Genomic DNA, 18,545 nt, shown 5'->3' with positions numbered 1-18,545 from the left:
AAACAGTTTAGTTTGCTTTTGAAGTTAATTTCATTTCCCATTAAACGCTTCACCTAACTTGGCAGCCGGTCAAATATTTTTTATGGCTGAATGCGTCACTCGTCTCTGTGCCACACTAAGGACCTGTGATGGTTACTTCTACTTCTGGTATCGAATCTATGATTGTTACTGTAGCTTTCAAACTAATAGATCGCTGATAACAAAAATCGTAAAGTAGTAAATATACTGCGAGAGAGATGGTCAGTATGCACAACTGTTTGAAGGGCTTGTGTGCAACAAATACCTTCCTTCTTGACGAAGAGTTGTTATAGAACATTACTGAATGAGAACAGGAAATGAAAGTCAGTATTTTGACACTTGTCTCCAAAATCTGTTGTAATCCGTAATTCGAAAGTTGCAGAACTAAGTCATTTAAGATATGTGGCATGTGACTTCCAATTCAAAGTCTTACCAATATAAGCACCTAAGAATTTATAAAATTCTATTTCAATCGCTTATTTTCCCTCGTACATGATTTGTAACGTTACTCGCATGCCTTGGAAAATACAGATTTGCACTATCGTGTTCCAGTTAAGTAAAATGACGACTGATTGTCAACGAGTTGTGGGTTAAGACTTGTACGTGTTAATGACGCATTGTAATGATGTGAGACAGTACAAAAGACTGAATAAAATGTGAAAGATTCACTTAGCAGTGTGTATAAGTTTAGTCGGAAAGCTGGATTCCTTTATCCAAGCAGGAATGAACAAATAGACAACTGTACCAAGAACTAGAATGACCACTGGTGGACAGTCAATACGATGTACAGGAACAATGTTCATTTATTATAATGTCGCTCGTAATATAGAGAAAATGTAAGTTTTTCTCTTAGTTCATTTCAGACTGCGGGAAAATCTACTGCAAAAAAAGCCACAGTGGATTACTGTGAGGTTTGCGATATAATTTTCTTTTATTCGACATAATAGCATGAGATGGTGGTTAGACGGTTCATCTGCAGAGAATAGTTACTTTTTTAAATGGTGACGTTATTTCTATTTCCAACTTTGGACTTTTCTCCATTATGTTAATGGTGTTCACCCTTTTCCACTGCAACAACAGTAAGAGAGATCTCTGAACTGGTACTTCGAACACAATAGGCTGTCTTCTTGCTACATACTTACCAATGTTTTTATTCTTTCTGTGAAATCAGACAAACAACCAAATCATATTTGCCGACATATTTGGCACTAGAGATCCCACGTTACAATTACAATATAATAAAAAAATTTCGTTATTTCCGTTGTCCTCTTGCATCCAGAATACAGTTTTTCCGCTGGGATATTTCATGTGTGATATTTTGATATGTGGTTCCATACTAATACGACTGGTTGCTTATGCAGCTGCGCAGGTCTATAGATTATTAAACACTGATGTAAACTAGCCATCAGAAAAACAGTTCTGCAACTAAGAGGGCGAACTTTAAACCAAACAAATCTCATTGTCAGACCCAGAAATCTTCTGAACCTAGATTGATCTCAGAAACGTTTCAAAATTGTGATCAGCAAGAAATAAAACTGGTACTCTGGCACTACATCCGAAAACAGGACTTTATCAAGTCGGTCTTCTCTTATCTGCCTTATATTTTTGTGATTCTGGAAATATTTTGTTATGTCACGACAAATGAAAGTTTCGCCTGACCGCTTTACCGAAAAATAGGAGAAAACAAACAGTTTGGATGGCATTTGGAATTTTATCAGACAGCGCAAGTGAACTGGCTGGGAAGCAGAAGGAAAACAGTAATCAGACAGAAACAGTAATTTCGATTAAACTTTATTTTCGGAAGAAAGTCTACTTAATACGAAGTTATGAGGGCTACGTGAAGCATAGAAGCTCCGAATATTAGTATCGATGCTTGAGGCTGAATCTTGTAGTAATCGCAGTGTGTGAAGCCATCTTCATTACGGAAGTGGTGGAGCTGGAATCTCTTTGATCGGCTGATCATTTCGCTGGGAACATTCTGGGCATTCTTTGTCGTAGTATACCTGCAAAAATGAAGAGACTGTTTTTATTTACCCCCACTAAAAACCAAATGAAAATATATAAAATGTTGTAAAAAGTGACTCATAGGATTTAAAATGTGAATATATTTTTTCTATATCTCAAATGGAAAAGCTGGTGTCATAACTAGACGAAATTTGCCTTATAAGTATACAGAAATGAATGTATCATTTGTGGGACCAAAACGTATAATGTTCACTGAAATTAAGGGTCTCTGAAGTATCGATATTGCTGTTGTAGTAGTTGTTGTTGTGCTCTTCAATACAAGGACTGATTTGATGCAGCTCTCTACACAAGTCTGTCCTGTGCAAGCCTCTTCATCTCTGAAAACCCACTGCAGCCTACATCCAACTGATCCTGTCAACCAACCCCTTCTTTTATTCAAGTTGTAAGACAAATTGCTTTTTTTTCTCTATTCGATTCAGTACCTCCTAGTACATGATATCCTCTGCCCATCCAATATTCAGCAGTCTTCTGTAACGCTATAGTTTAAAACCTTCCATTCTCTTCTTGTCTAAACTGATTACTATTCATGTTTCACTTCCGTACAAGGCTACACTACAGACAAATACCCTCAACTAATTCACTGGAGTAGCGTATTTTGTTTGGGGGCCGCGGATAAAATTCAGAAAATAACATTAAGTAAGTGAATGTCATCTCATATAACTTACGATCGCAGGCAAAGTATTGATTAAAAAGTTTGATTATTTCAAATTGTAAGTCTCACATCGCAGCATGACGACGAGGTGGTTATCTTTTCGTTATTCGTCATCTTTATTACGATACTTGAAAACTGAGTAACTCACTGCCCGTTGTTCGAATAATTTGCAGTGAATTAAGAATCTGAATTACGACAGCTAATCTAAGGGAAGCAGAAACTGGCAGTCTGAAACTGTCGTCGTGTTTCTAGGTAGATGAGTCAGTGTGTTCCAAGGCTGCATGCTGCGTCCACTGCCCTTACGGTCACGGAGATGATTTTATGGTAACACTTAAGTGGAATAAATGTTTGTCTCACTCACGCCATTTCATTAGTGAGCAGAGCGCCAACAGGACAGGCCTTTACCACCGAACTCCCCGCTTTGAATTCATGCAACCCTAAGGGCCTCGGCCCAGGACCTTACAAGTCCTAAAGAGTATCTAATGACTGCTAAGCAACTCACTCCATTTCGAGGGCGTTGCTCATTTAACCACTATTTGCCTGAAAATACAAAGAAAGTTGGAACTAAAGGTGGTTGCGGTAGTAGAAACGGAAATTTCTTGTCGCGCACATTTCAGGTAACGGTATATGGCTTTCAAATGTTCTTAAACATCTTGTTACTCACATAAAAGACTCAGGAAGAAATACTACCATTGACAGCTGGCATAGTTGTGTCCGGCATGCCAGGACCTTGATCAACTTGAAACTGATTAAAGCGAGACTGAACAAGAATAAACGCGAAATTCCTGCTGAGCTCCTGCCCAATAAATACAGAAACGTTGTATTCAAGTTTGATTTGTTTTACAAGACAATGTGTATGTGCTTTTGTTCTCATGAAGTCTCATTGTTTAGTTCTAATATAAGCAATGTTAACATATGTGAAGATACAGGTGTCTCCAAAAAAAGTGACTCTGTAACTGCACTAAGGGAAAGCTGGACGTGTGCGAACATTTGTGCAACGCGCAAAATAAGTATATGGCCCCTCGCTATCTTCTAATTTTTTAACGTCTGCTCATTTAAGTCTTATCTCCTTTACGAAATGGTCCCAATAAAAAGATAAGATAACAGGATATTTCTTTAGGAGCTTAATACTAATATATAATGGAAAACTTCTCAGGAAATTAGCAATAGCTAAATACCACATATTATTAGAGAGAATGAAGTTGTGTCTGATGGATACAGAAACAAAGGCACCAAATCAGCAATAGCATGAGGAGCATCAAAAACACGAGGAGATACGAACTGGGCCAAATATTGCAGATAATAAAGTGACGTCACACTGCCCTTGCGCAAACATTAACATTGTGTGCTACTTGTAGGCGAACTGTGTGCAAAACGCTTCCCAAAAATGTTAATCAAACTGAGGTATTTTGATGCTACAAAACTTTTATGCTATAATTCATAAACACTGTTTACGTACGGTACTAGTATTTCCTTTATTTTGCACGTTGTTGTTGTTGTGATCTTCAGTCCTGAGACTGGTTTGATGCAGCTCCCCATGCTACTCTATCCTCTGCAAGCTGCTTCATCTCCCTGTACTTTCTGCAACCTACATCCTTCTGAATCTGCTTAGTGTATTCATCTCTTGGTCTCCTTCTAGGATTTTTACACTCCACAACTGCTAAATTTGTGATCCCTTGATGCCTCAGAACATGTCCTACCAACCGGTACCTTCTTCTTGTCAAGTTGTGCCACAAACTCCTCCCCAATTCTATTCAATACCTCCTCATTAGTTATGTGATCTACCCATCTAGTCTTCAGCATTCTCCTGTAGCACCACATTTCGAAAGCTTCTATTCTCTTCATGTCTAAACTATTTATCGTTCATGTTTCACTTCCGTACATGGCTACACTCCATGCAGATACTTTCAGAAACGACTTCCTGACACTTAAATCTATACTCGATGTTAACAAATTTCTCTTCTTCAGAAAAGCTTTCCTTGCCACTGCCCAGTCTACATTTTATATCCTCTCTACTTCGAACATCAACAGTTATTTTGCTCCCCAAATAGCAAAACTCCTTTACTACTTTAAGTGTCTCATTTGCTAATCTAATTCCCTCAGCATCACCCGACTTAATTGCATTACATTCCATTATCCTCGTTTTACTTTTGTTGATGTTCATCTTATATCCGCCTTTCAAGACACTGTCCATTCCGTTCAACTGCTCTTCCAAGTCCTTTGCTGTCTCTGACAGAATTACAATGTCATCGGCGAACGTCAAAGTTTTTATTTCTTCTCCATAGATTTCAACACCCACTCTGAATTTTTCTTTTGTTTCCTTCACTGCTTGCTCAATATACAGATTGAATAACATCGGGGAGAGGCTACAACCCTGTCTCACTCCCTTCCAAAACACTGCTTCCCTTTCATGCCTCTCGACTCTTATAACTGCCATCTGGTTTCTGCTGTACAAATTGTAAATAGCCTTTCGATCCCTGTATTTTACCCCTGCCACCTTTAGAATTTGAAAGAGAGTATTCCAGTCAACATTGTCAAAAGCTTTCTCTAAGTCTACAAATGCTAGAAACGTAGGTATGCCTTTTCCTTAATCTTTCTTCTAAGATAAGTCGTAGAGACAGTATTGCCTATCGTGTTCCAATATTAATACGGAATCCGAAATGATCTTCCCCGAGGTCGTCTTCTACCGGTTTTTCCATTCGACTGTAAATAATTCGAATTACTATTTTGCAGTTGTGACTTATTATAATTCGGTAATTTTCACATCTGTCAACACCTGCTTTCTTTTGGATTGGAATTATTATATTCTTCTTGAAGTCTGAGGGTATTTCACCTGTCTCATTTTGCACGTAACGTGTCAATAAGTTCCAATAAGTAAATGCTGCCTGTGCTTAAAGAATTCAGTTTTTTTAATTATTCCTTTTTATCAACTAACAATTGTTTTTATCGACTAAAAAATATATTTTAAGTAAAATTTATTTATTTTTTCATAAATATAATCTAAAATTATACAAAAACATAAAACATCTCACAAGTGGAGCACAGTTGTCAAAAAAGAGAGGGACAAAGTTGTGAAAGACCAGTCACTGGTCACCTGAGTGCTGAATGTTGTTAAAGCTTCTACACCCTTCATCCCTTCAGTATCAAGTTTTCAAAAAGCATCAGACCAAAGCGACATGCGAAAGATATAAAATTACCTCAATTCTGGAGTGAATACATACATAACGTAAAAACAGCCACACGTATGGAAATTGAAGAACCAGGAGAGAGTACGTATGCGAAGAAACTGAAAAACTCAAAGGAATTATCTTGCTGCCAAAGTACTTATTTCTGCAACGGATACGTATGACAAGGTGCGTAATACTGTGGCAAAAAGTAGAACTATCAACAAGAAAAAAAAACTGTGCCTGGAGAGAAGGCTGCAGGGCCTTTGCAACAGGAACGGAGAAGGTCAACATCACAGTGCATCGACAGGTTTCTGCGAGAAACGGGAACACGTTGCAAAATCGTGAAACGTATATCAGAACGCTCTGCTCTTTTAGAGCACAGCTATCTGATCAGATCTGTGAAGCGGGAACTTCCAACTACTGGACAAAAGTATAGTTTACAATTATAATGAGATTTCTGTAGATGGTATCTTCGCAGAAATTCCACGCCTAACAAGATATCTTGCTACTAACAAGATATCTTGCTAGCTACCAAAGTTCTAAGAAACAGAGCCTGTTGGTTGGACACATTTAAGGGTATTTCTGTTCGTAACTGAATATTTTTCCGAATTTCATTTTGACATAGATTTCTTGGGAGGATCATGAGAGATGAGTTTTTCAAAACTCGAACTAATTAAGAATCACCTTAGGTCTAGTACGAGTCAAGCTCTGCTCTCTAGTTTGTTAGTTTTGACAATCGAAAGGAGTACAGCTACAGGTGACAATTTTGACCCACAGTTTCAAAGTTCGCTTCACAGTTAGAAGGATCATATTTTGGATCTGTAGCTCTTGTATTTCTTTCCGTGTTTGCAGTTAAATTATTGGATAAAGGTTCCGCCTTTTATGCAAAAAAACGTTATTTTTTTGTTATCCAAAGGTATTTCGACACCTTTACGGCACCATCATGGGTTTTGTCTATTGAAAACTGTAAAAAATGAATATACTTTAGGCTGTAGCTGATCTGTCAAAGTGAGGTCTAAATAAGGTTTTTGTTCATTTTTCTTCTTACCGTGATTTTACAGTATGTGGATTTGTAGGACCATCTGTATGGTGTTCTGCATTGATACCTTGTCATCTGCAAACCAAGCGATGCAAGCGTGAATTTCATTGGCAAGTTAACACATCCCTTGCTTTTTAAGAAACCTTATTTTTTCATGGCAAAATGTTTTGCGTAAATATGCGTTATTACTCACGTTTTGTTGTGCCTGATCCTTCTTCTTTCGCATTCAGAGAGCTGTACACACATATTAATGTACTTTGCGTAATTTCGGTTTTACAAATGCCTTTTCACTTCGCAAACCGCAGTAAGCACTATGTTGTTGTGTATGCCTTCTGTATGTGGAAGCTCTTTTCTACTGTCAGTTTGTGGTATAGACTGTGGCCAGATTTACGTTTTTTTCTCTTTTTTTTTTTTAATCTGTTGCTATTGTACAGGGCGTTTCAAAAAGAAAGAGCAGATTTCAAACATTTATTTCTCAAAAACTACAAATGATAGAAACACAATTCCAACGGTCCTTCACTCAATATGAGTACCAAATGTTACACAACAAATATCAAAACTGTACCTCAATATGAGCACCATTTGTTACACGACAAATATCAAACCGGTATCTCATTTCTTGCCACACACGACGCAACTGGTCTTTAGTTACCGAATTCACGGCCGCAACAATTCGATGTCGTACCTCTTGAAGAGTAGCGGGCATAGGTGGGACATAAACACAGTCCTTTATGTACCCCCACAAATAAAAATCGCAGGGAGTAAGGTCTGGTGACCTGGGAGGCCACAGACGATGACATTGATCTTGTGCTCCTGCTCTTCCAATCCACCGTCCTGGAATGGTGTTATTTAGGTACCGTCGTACAGGTTCAGAGAAGTGTGGTGGGGCGCCATCTTGCATGAAGATGAAGTGATTTGAATCTTCCTGAAGTTGAGGAAATAGCCAGTTTTCTAACATGTCCAGGTAAATGGTTCCTGTGATAGTTTTCTCCATGAAAAAGAAAGGTCCATAAACTTTGTTTACCGAAATTGCACAAAAGACGTTAACCTTTGGTGAGTCTCTTTCATGTTGAATAACGTCCCTCGGAGTTTCACTCGCCCAAATTCGTACGTTATGCCGATTAACTTTACCAGAAATGTGAAACGTTGATTCATCTGAAAAAATTAATCGTTCGGCAAAATTGTCCTCTTCCATGTCCTGTAGAATTGCAGTTGAAAATTCGAACCTTTTGTTGTGGTCGTCAGGACGCAATGCTTGCAATAACTGCAGTTTGTACGGCTTCATGTGCAGACGCTTACTCAGAACGCGCCATACCGTTGTTTTAGACATGTTTAGTTCGTGACTTGCCCGTGTCGTGGATTTTCTAGGGCTCCTTTCGTAAGCTGCACGGACACGCTCGACATTTTCATCCGATGTGCGTGGACGACCCGTGCTTTTTCGCTTGCAGATGCAACCATCTTCTACGAATCTGTGATGCCACTCATAAATTTGCTTATGACGAGGCGGCTGTTTGTTGAATTGACGGCAGAATGCACGTTGCACACCAACAATGGACTCTAACTTTGCAAATTGCAGCACACAAAATGATCGTTCCTGTGGTGTCGTCGCCATTTTCCTACAAACAAACGCCAGCGCCACTGCGGATTTGCATGGAACTTCTGCGCGGACCATTGAAAAACTTTGAACCTTTCTCTGACAAGAAACGTTTGAATTGTGTTTCTATCATTTGTAGTTTTTGAGAAATAAATGTTTGAAATCTGCTCTTTCTTTTTGAAACGCCCTGTAGTTGGGCTTTGGTTACGGGCTATTAGTCGGTGAGGGAATGAGCTATAGATGCAGTTACTCTTTATGGCTGTGAGGTGTTCTGAGTATCTTGTTTAAAAGTTCCTGCATGTTTGTCCTATGTATACTTATTGGCAAGCGTTGCATGCGAGTTCTTGTATTACTGCTCCGTTGAATTTGTCAGTGGGTATCTGCTGTGTTCTGAATTTTTCTGTGTTGTGTTGACTGTCCTGTATCCTATCTGAAGTCAATGTTTCTTCAATATGTTGCCTATTCTGTTGACAGTTCTGTTACTGTAGGTGAGAATGTGCGATTTAGTTTTGTGTGTGTGTTGTTGCACTCTTGTATATTGCATGTGGTCATTGTCTGTATGTTGTGTTGATACGGGCTGTGTAAGATATAGTGTCTTTGTCGCACGTTCGTTCCATTACTGATTACAAATATGTTGGTTTAATTTCTCTATCATATGGGGCTTGTAACAATTTTCATTTGCTACACACCAAGCATCATATAATTTGATGGCATATTGTATTTCAATAAATGAAACAATCAACCTCGACTCAGTCAACAAGGAAATCCACCAGTTTGTTGTTGTTGTTGTGGTCTTCATTCCTGAGACTGGTTTGATGCAGCTCTCCATGCTACTCTATCCTGTGCAAGCTTCTTCATCTCCCAGTACCTACTGCAATCTACATCCTTCTGAATCTGCTTAGTGTATTCATCTCTTGGTCTCCCTCTACGAATTTTACCCTCCACGCTGCCCTCCAATGCTAAATTTGTGATCCCTTGATGCCTCAGAACATGTCCTACCAACCGATCCCGTCTTCTGGTCAAGTTGTGCCACAAACTTCTCTTCTCCCCAATCCTATTCAATACATCCTCATTAGTTATGTTATCTACCCATCTAATCTTCATCATTCTTCTGTAGCACCACATTTCGAATGCTTCTATTCTCTTCTTGTCCAAACTATTTATCGTCCATGTTTCACTTCCATACATGGCTACACTCCATACAAATACTTTCAGAAATGACTTCCTGACACTTAAATCTATACTCGATGTTAACAAATTTCTCTTCTTCAGAAAAGCTTTCCTTGCCATTGCCAGTCTACATTTTATATCCTCTCTACTTCGACCATCATCAATTATTTTGCTCCCCATATAGCAAAACTCCTTTACTACTTTAAGTGTCTCATTTGCTAATCTAATTCCCTCAGCATCACCCGACTTAATTCGACTACATTCCATTATCCTCGTTTTGCTTTTGTTGATGTTCATCTTATATCCTCATTTCAAGACACTGTCCATTCCATTCAAGTGCTCTTCCAAGTCCTTTGCTGTCTCTGACAGAATTACAATGTCATCGGCGAACCTCAAAGTTTTTATTTCTTCTCCATGGATTTTAATACCTACTCCGAATTTTTCTTTTGTTTCCTTTACTTTTTGCTCAATATACAGATTGAACAACATTGGGGAGAGGCTACAACCCTGTCTTACTCCCTCCCCAACCACTGCTTCCCTTTCATACCCCTCGACTCTTATAACTGCCATCTGTTTTCTGTACAAATTGCAAATAGCCTTTCGCTCCCTGTATTTTACCCCTGCGACCTTTAGAACTTGAAAGAGAGTATCCCAGTCAACATTGTCAAAAGCGTTCTCTAAGTCTACAAATGCTAGAAACGTAGGTTTGCCTTTCCTTAATCTATTTTCTAAGATAAACGTAAGGTCAGTATTGCCTCACGTGTTCCATCATTTCTGCGGAATCCAAACTGATCTTCCCCGAGGTCAGCTTCTACCAGTTGCCTACAGTGTACAGTAGCCTAGTTGTTTCTGCGGCTACTAGATGGCGCTTGTAACGACACCATGTTTACTTGCCCACACTTTCTAACGTGGGCACCTCAGTTTTGTTGCAGCCCGTCTTCACTGAGGTACGAGCAGCCCGTAGCGGCTCGCCATCTTATCTTATTTACAACTCTTCATGAGGTTACCTTTCAGCTCAGATTTTTTAGAATGTGACTAGTAAATACCGCATCTCTTTCCAGTCAGTACACACTTTAGTTTATTAATGTCTTATATACCTATTACGTTTTAGAACAGTTAGTTTAATTCTGAAGACGACGCTCATAGTAGCGTCGAAACCTGGTCAATTTTGACTTAATTTTTGTGGCCGAGGGCTTATTTGTTCTAATATAATAATATGGAGTATTGCGATCCTGCTTTCAGAAAATAAAGTGTTGCATTACTTATTTAACGCCCATCGTATTATGATCGTTGCTTCTCAGTAGACTTCCCACCTCTCTCTTTCTCTCTCTCTCTCTCCTCCCTCGCTACATTTTAATCATTCATTTTTCTTCTCGAATGCCTGATAAACCGATTGTGATAGATATGTTAAGCTTACAATTGACATGTAACAAGAAGTGAGTGAGTTACCGTTTTGTGCGGCCAGTGTCTCGGCTGCTCTTGCAGTTACTGCTGCGCCGGCCATACTCCTTGGGTTCCACCGTACAGAGCCAGCGGCACGTCTGCTTCGCCTTGCGGTCGCCAGGTGTCATCCCAATCAGAACGTTTGCGACCACTGAAACACATCGCGCGACGGCCGAAAAATATGAACACACTTATAAAGTGGCACGCAGAGCTAACGGAAAGTTTGAGCACTCTAGTGAGAGTCAAGAAAGCCATAAACTTTAGTCCTCGACGCACTCACTCACACACACACACACACACACACACACACACACACACACACACACATAGGCTCCCAAACGTGTACGCACACACACAAACCTTGCCTACACTTCCTTTGTAAAAACTGCAACATCCAGAAATAGCAAGCACACTACACATCCTAAGCAAGTAATAGGCCCTACGCACATGTATAAGATACAAACACGTTCGCAGACACACAATAGCATTTATATCTTTGGCTACGACATGGTATAAAAGGGCTGGGCTTTGACGGAGCTGTCATCTGTACTCAAGTGATTAGTGTGGAAAGGATTCTGACGTGATTATGCCCACACGATGGGAATTAGCAGACTTTGAACATGGGATGCTACTTGGAGCTAGAGGAATCGTCCCTGAAACCTAAGAAACATTCAGCACTGCAGTTCCAAACACGTAATTGGGAGGTTTCTGCTGACTGCACAGGTGAATGCCAGAATAGGGAATCCCTTCGAAACATTTCCAATCGAGACTCTCCCCCCACCTACTTCCTAACTTACTGTCGACTCGTCAGCCACGTGGCTGGAAATGCTTGGGACTGGGACTCGAACAGTTCACTCTGCTCTTTGATGCAGAGAATTAAACGTGTAAAAGACTCACCTGACCGTCTGGTTTGGACCTTGGAGCAGATTGAAAGGTCTAAGCCAGAGACTGAGACAATTCTACTAAGGTATCAGATGCGAATTTGTCGATCTCCGCTATCAGGCAAAGAATTTTAGAGTTCACCATAATAGGTCGGGCGTGCACTACACGCAGAAAGTGCCTACTGGGGTAGTGGATTACGTGTGGCGTGCACATGGAGGTTTCTTGTGTTATAGAAGTCCCCCTTCCCCTTTTCGGATTAGAGCCGAATTGCCTATCTAATTCGAAAATACATCCGCAACAATGCCCTCAGAGAATTCTTCTCATTGCAGGTCCAATGTAGAGCGGACTGATATTATATTACTAAATTGCAGTTGCATCCAGGGAAAGGTACCAGAATTAGTATCGTGGATTGAAAATTATAATGCACATTACACTGCGCTGAGTAAAGACAGGGGACACCCCCTAATACCATGTCGGACCTCCTTTAGCCCGGAATAGTGCAGCAACTAGACATGAAAAGAATATCGGCCCACTCTTCGAACGTGCAGGTGGCATGTTGCCAGCTCCCTCTAGACGTTCCCTTCAGTGAAGACGCGTCAGAGGCACACATACATTAAAGTGCACTCTGCCGGAGCCTTCTGTACACCGTCTTCCTCGATACAACTCGTCCAGTGGATGCTGGGAGGTCAGATGCCAGTTGCCCTGCAGTACTAAGGCGGTACCGTCGTGTCCGTACAGCCAAATAACGATTTGGCTTTCTGGTGTTACACGTGGTCGGCCACGACCAAGGTCTTCGGGGTAGTTTCGATCTCTATAAACTGTCGCCACATCCGAAAAAATAACAGGACGGCTCCCATTAAGCCATAGGGTGGTGGGGTTTCGGGTTCCAGTAAATGGGTCAGGTGTCCACTACACACAGGAGGCGGCTAAACGTGCAGCAGGGGCTGTGTGGCGTGCACTGGGCGGTTTTTTAGGTTAGAAAGTCTTGGGAAAGATTAAAAAGGGCCCCAGTCTCAAAGGGTACAGGGCAAAGAAACGACGAGAATCGACCAAGCAGCTGTCCGTATTGTAGTTGTAAATTGTCGTTGCTGTGTTGGGAAAGTACCAGAGCTTCAAGCGCTGATAGAAAGCATTGAAGCCGAAATCGTTATAGGAACAGAAAGCTGGCTAAAGCCGGTGATAAATTCTGCCAAAATTTTTACAGAGGTGCAAACCGTGTTCTGAAAGTATAGAGTAAATAAATTAGGTGGTGTTGTGTTTGTGTCTGTTGGTAGTAGTTTATCTTGTAGTAAGGTTGAAATAGATAGTTCCTTCGAATTACTATGGGTAGAGGTTATACACAACAGCCATAGCTAAATAATAATCTACCGACCCCCCGACTCAGATGATATAATAGCTGAACGCTTCAAAGGAAACTTGAATCTCATTACAAATTACTACCCCACTCATACAGTTATAATTGGTGGGGACTTCAATCTACCCACGATTTGTTGGCGAAAATACAGGTTCAAAGACGGTGGTAGGCAGGAAACATCTTCCGAAATTGTACTAAATGCTTTCTCTGAGAATTACTTTGAACAATTAGCTCATGAGCCCACACGATTTGTAAATGTTTGCGAAAACAGACTTGACCTCCTAGCCACAAATAATCGTGATCTAATAGAGAGCGTCACGACGGATACAGGGATTAGTGAACACAAGGTCATTGTAGCGAGGCCCAGAACCATGTCAACAAAAACCACTAAAAATAAACGCAAAATATATCTATTTAAAACAGCAGATAAAAGTTCGCTTGATACCTTCCTAAGAGAGAGTCTCCATTCCTTCCAAGCTAATTATGTTAGTGTAGACCAGATATGGCGCTAATTCAAAGATACAGTATCGACAGCAATAGATGGATTCATACCGCAGAAGTTAATAAGAGACGGGACTGATCCACCTTGCTACACAAAACATGTCGGAACACTGTTGCAGAAGCGAAGAAAAAAACATGCCAAATTCAGAAGAACGCAAAATCCCCAAGACTGGCTAAGTTTCACGGAAGCTCGAAATTTAGTGCGGACGTCAATGCGAGATGCTTTTAATAGTTTCCACAATGAAATACTGTCGCAAAATGTGGTAGAACACCCAAAGAGATTCTGGTCGTATGTAAAGTACACCAGTGGCAAAAAACAGTCGGTACCGTCACTGCGCGATAGCGATTGAAATGTTACCGATGATGGTGTCACTAAAGCGGAGTTACTAAATACAGTTTTCCGTAATTCCTTCAGGAAAGAAGACGAAGTAAATATTCCAGAATTCGAAACCAGAACAGCATGAGAGGCATAAAAGTAGATACCTTACGTGTTGCGGAACAACTCAAATCACTTAAGAAAGGCAAGTCTTCCGGTCCAGATGGGTATACCAATCAGGTTCCTTTCAGAGTATGCAGACACAATAGCGCCTTTCTTAGCAATCATATACAACCGTTCACTTAACGAAATGTCTATTCCTAAAGACTGGACAGTAGCACAGGTCATACCAATATTCAAGAAAGGAAGTAGGAGTAACCCATTCAATTACAGACCCATATCACTGACCTCAACTTGCAGTAGGATTTTGGAGCATATACTGTACTCGAACATTATGTATCACCTTGAAGAAAATGACTTATTGATACATAACCAACATGGATTCAGAAAATATCGTTCTTGTGCAACACAGCTAGTTCTTTATTCCCATGAAGTAATGAGTGCTATCAACAAGGATATCAGATCGATTCCATATTCCTAGATTTCCAGAAGGCTTTTGATACCGTTCCTCACAAGCGACTGTTAATCAAATTGCGTGCATATGGAGTATCGTCTCAGTTGTTTGGATTCGTGATTTCCTCTCGGAGAGGTCACAGTTCGTAGTGATAGACGGTAAATCATCGAGTAGAACAGAAGTGATATGTGGCGTTCCGCAAAGTAGTGTCATAGGCCCTCTGCTGTTCCTGATTTACATAAATGATGTAGGTGATAATCTGAGCAGCCCCCTTAGACTGTTTGTAGATGACGCTGTAATTTACCGTCTAGTAAAATCATCAGACGACCAATTCCAATTACAAACTGATCTAGAGAGAATTTCTGTACGGTGCGAAAAGTGGCAATTAGCACTAAACAAAAGAAAGTGCGAGGTCATCCACATGGGTACTAAAAGAAATCCGATAAATTTTGGGTATACGATAAATCGCACAAATCTAAGGGCTGTCAATTCGACTAAATACATAGGAATTACAATTACGAGCAACTTAAATTGGAAAGACCACTTAGATAATATTGTGGGGAAGGCGAAATAAAAACTGCGCTTTTTTGGCAGAACTCTTAGAAGATGCGATAAACACACTAAAGAGACAGCCTACATTACACTTGTCTGTCCTCTGCTGGAATATTGCTGCGTGGTATGGGATCCTTACCAGGTAGGACATCGAAATATTGCAAAGAAGGGCAGCCCGTTTCGTGTTATCGTGCTGTAGGTGTGACAGTCACTGAAACAAAGGCGGTTTGCTTTGCGGCGAAATCTACTTACGAAATTTCAATCAGAATCATTCTCTTCCGAATGCAAAAATATTGTGTCGACACCCACCTACGTAGGGATAAATGATCATCATAATAAAATAAGAGAAATCAGAGCTCGAACGGAAAGATTTGGGTGTTCCTTATTCCCCACGCGCCATTCGAGAGTGTAATGGTAGAGAAGTAGTATGAAAATGGTTCTCTGAACCCTCTGCCAGGCACTTAAGTGTGGATTGCAGAGTAACCATGTAGATGTAGATGTAGATCAGGCCTCATCAGTTAGCGACTGTCCTGCTTCCCTGCGTTCTAGGGCTCTACACCGTAGGAAGTCTGGTAAGGATCTTCTCTGCGCCATACTGCACCGTCAGTGACTGTACACAGCGATTGTGGATGTGGGACTTCTAGGCAAACACCATCGCGTTTGATTGCTGGCCTGACGTCATCCCTGGGGTGGTTGTATGTAGACCAGAATGCTATCTTTCGTGCAGGACACGATCGTATGGACACCTGTTGACAGTTTGTATGATTATATCGTGAATGAGACACAGGACGAGGAAATAGTGGTTTGTTGCTTTAATTTTGAACACCAGTTTATGTTGTTAGAAGCTGAAAGTGACGACACGTGTTTCCCTCACCCTTTCCGTGTAATCCTTTGTGAAACTCTCGCTAGGCAGTAACGCTTAGTTACCATAACAGAGAACAATTACGCATGAAAACATAACAGGAAGTCACAAACTCTATATTCCCTTACTGTTTTTACACTCTACAGCTCCCTCTACTACGATGGAGGTTACTCCCTGATGTCTTGATATATATCCTATAATCCTGTCCTTTCATACCATATCGCAAAAACTTTGATTTGCTTCTTTTTCAGTTTCCCCTAGTTAATAAATTACTTTCTTATATTGCTGTACTTTTGACATATAAGGGAGAGCAGAATGAAAACAAGACAGTTCGAAAACAGAAACTAAACTCTTCATTATTTGAAAAGTAACTGAATAACTGTTAAAATATTTATCCCAACGTGAGACAAGGTGGTCGCCTTCTGTATCCGCCTTCCGTCCCCATATGACTCCACAGTGGCCTCATCCCCTTCCCCCACCTCCTCCTTTTCCTCCTACATTTCCACTCCCTTTACGCTGTCCACAGGCTTGATCCCCCCACCCCCTGGATTCATCCTTCCTGTCCACCCCTCTCCCATTGCCGCACCTCTATCGTTGTATTCCTCCCTCTCTCTACCTCCACACCCTCCATCTCCTCCATTTCCAACACCTCCCCCTCACGAATGAAGAACCTTGCCAGGATCTCGACCCTCACTACCAACTGTAGCCTGGCCTTGTTCCCCCCCTCCCTAGGGCCCCCTTTCTTCTCCCCTCCTCCCCTTTGAGTTGTTTCTCGTCCTTCCCCTCCCCTGAGTCTCTGCATCCCCTCCTTGGCGCTGTCTCCCTCTTCCATTCTTCCCTTCCAGGCCCCCTTCAGCGCGCCCCCCATCCCGTCTCCCCTTCTCTCTCTCCCCTCTCTAACACCGCCTATTTCCCCCTCCCCCACACTCTTCCCTTCTCCCTTGTTTCCATACTGCTGGGAGATCCTCCCAGTTTGTTTTTTGTCATCAGTGTGCTATGTCATTGTTGTGTCTGGTGCTGTTCTACAATGACATCAAGTGCTGTGACTTTAATCATGTGCTGGACTTGAACATAGTGTTGCTGTCTGTGATTGTTTTGTGATATTCCACCCGTCGCCACTTTTATGCTCCAACTGTACTTTACCTTGGGTTTCTTAATCGTCACAGTGAGTGGTTATTTTATATTTTTATCTCCATTTTTACAGTCATCCCCTTTGTATTTTATATTCCATTATGTTACCCCCTTTTTATATCTCTGTCTCACCATATTTCCTCTTTATGTTTCCATGTTCTGTACTTACTGTCTCTCGGCTGAAGAGCAGCGCCTATGCTGTTGCCAGCCCCCCCCCCCCCCCCCCTCCGCCGCAGATGGGGAGCTGAAATGCAACAAAGAGGAAAAAAGAGGCGGACATACCTCAATATTCGATTTCCTTATTTTTGGAGTTGTCAAGAAGAACATTTGAGGCTATAGATTTGCTTCAGACGAAAAAGTGCGCTCTTGGGGACTATCATGATTCCGTAGACAAGTGCAAACTTTTTCCATGAAGGCACTGAACACCACAGTTTACTTAGTTTTTTTCAATGTTTCTCCTTTTCATTCGACTGCCCCTTATATACTGCACTGTTATTGTTATTAAAATAGTATGCATGTGGCATATTAAATGTGGGGATGACAGCAAGATAAATGTCGAAATGGGGGAGGGGGTAAAGGGGGAAAGAAACAATAACAAAGTATGAACGCTCCTTCCCCTCCCCAGAATCAAACATTTTATCTATGGCTACTGGTTTTAGGGTAAATAGTAGTAGATAAAGACAGGAATAATGTTTTTAGCAAAGTTAGGTAAGGAAACGAATTGTAAATTCATTGCTTCTGATAATACTAATTAAAAACAGAAAACAGACATCTGCAAGTAGGATTCCTGCTCTGAGGGTTCTGTGCAAACTTAATTTTATGTATATAGATAATAATAATAATAATTTTTGTTGTTATTATTATTATTTCGTGTGGACCAGTATGCAAGTTTTCCTGTTGGAGACGACATCGGCGACCTGCGAGTCCTTAATCTACGCCAGTTGCCCACGTGGTGAAAGTTAACAGAGTAACGTGGAATCCGAACCACGTGTCGTTCCTGGCGACGTCTCACATTGTTGAGAGGTGAAGGCTAGGTTAAAACGAAGACTGAAAAATTCGTGGTTCGACCGAGATTCGATCTAGCTACATCTCAGTTTCCAGGCACGCCCTTTATCGCCTTTTCTTTTGTTAAAAGCTAGAGTGTAAAAAAGTGACCCAGGTAGCGTTCGATCCAACAACCCTTCGTTTGCTAGCCAGACATTTTACCGTTTTTCTATGCTAGGTTAATAATCAGAGAGAAAAAAAAGTGACACAGTCCATATTCG

At 40.9% G+C, this 18,545-nt stretch overlaps 1 long non-coding RNA gene across 1 annotated transcript in view; it reads right to left on the bottom strand.

The window, feature by feature from the left end:
• Nucleotides 1–1,895: 1,895 nt before the first annotated feature.
• Nucleotides 1,896–18,545, bottom strand: part of LOC124625785 — a 53,836-nt gene continuing 37,186 nt past the window's right edge. The window contains exons 3-4 of the long non-coding RNA XR_006980721.1: nt 11,115–11,259; nt 1,896–2,021 (exon numbers count right to left, since the gene is read on the bottom strand). This is a non-coding gene — a long non-coding RNA (uncharacterized LOC124625785). The remainder of the gene's footprint in view (nt 2,022–11,114; nt 11,260–18,545) is intronic.

The sequence above is a fragment of the Schistocerca americana genome, chromosome 8 (assembly GCF_021461395.2).
Source record: "Schistocerca americana isolate TAMUIC-IGC-003095 chromosome 8, iqSchAmer2.1, whole genome shotgun sequence".
Classification (NCBI taxonomy): domain Eukaryota; kingdom Metazoa; phylum Arthropoda; class Insecta; order Orthoptera; family Acrididae; genus Schistocerca; species Schistocerca americana.
Note: the sequence above shows the minus strand (reverse complement) of the source record. Positions and strands in the feature narration are given on the sequence as shown.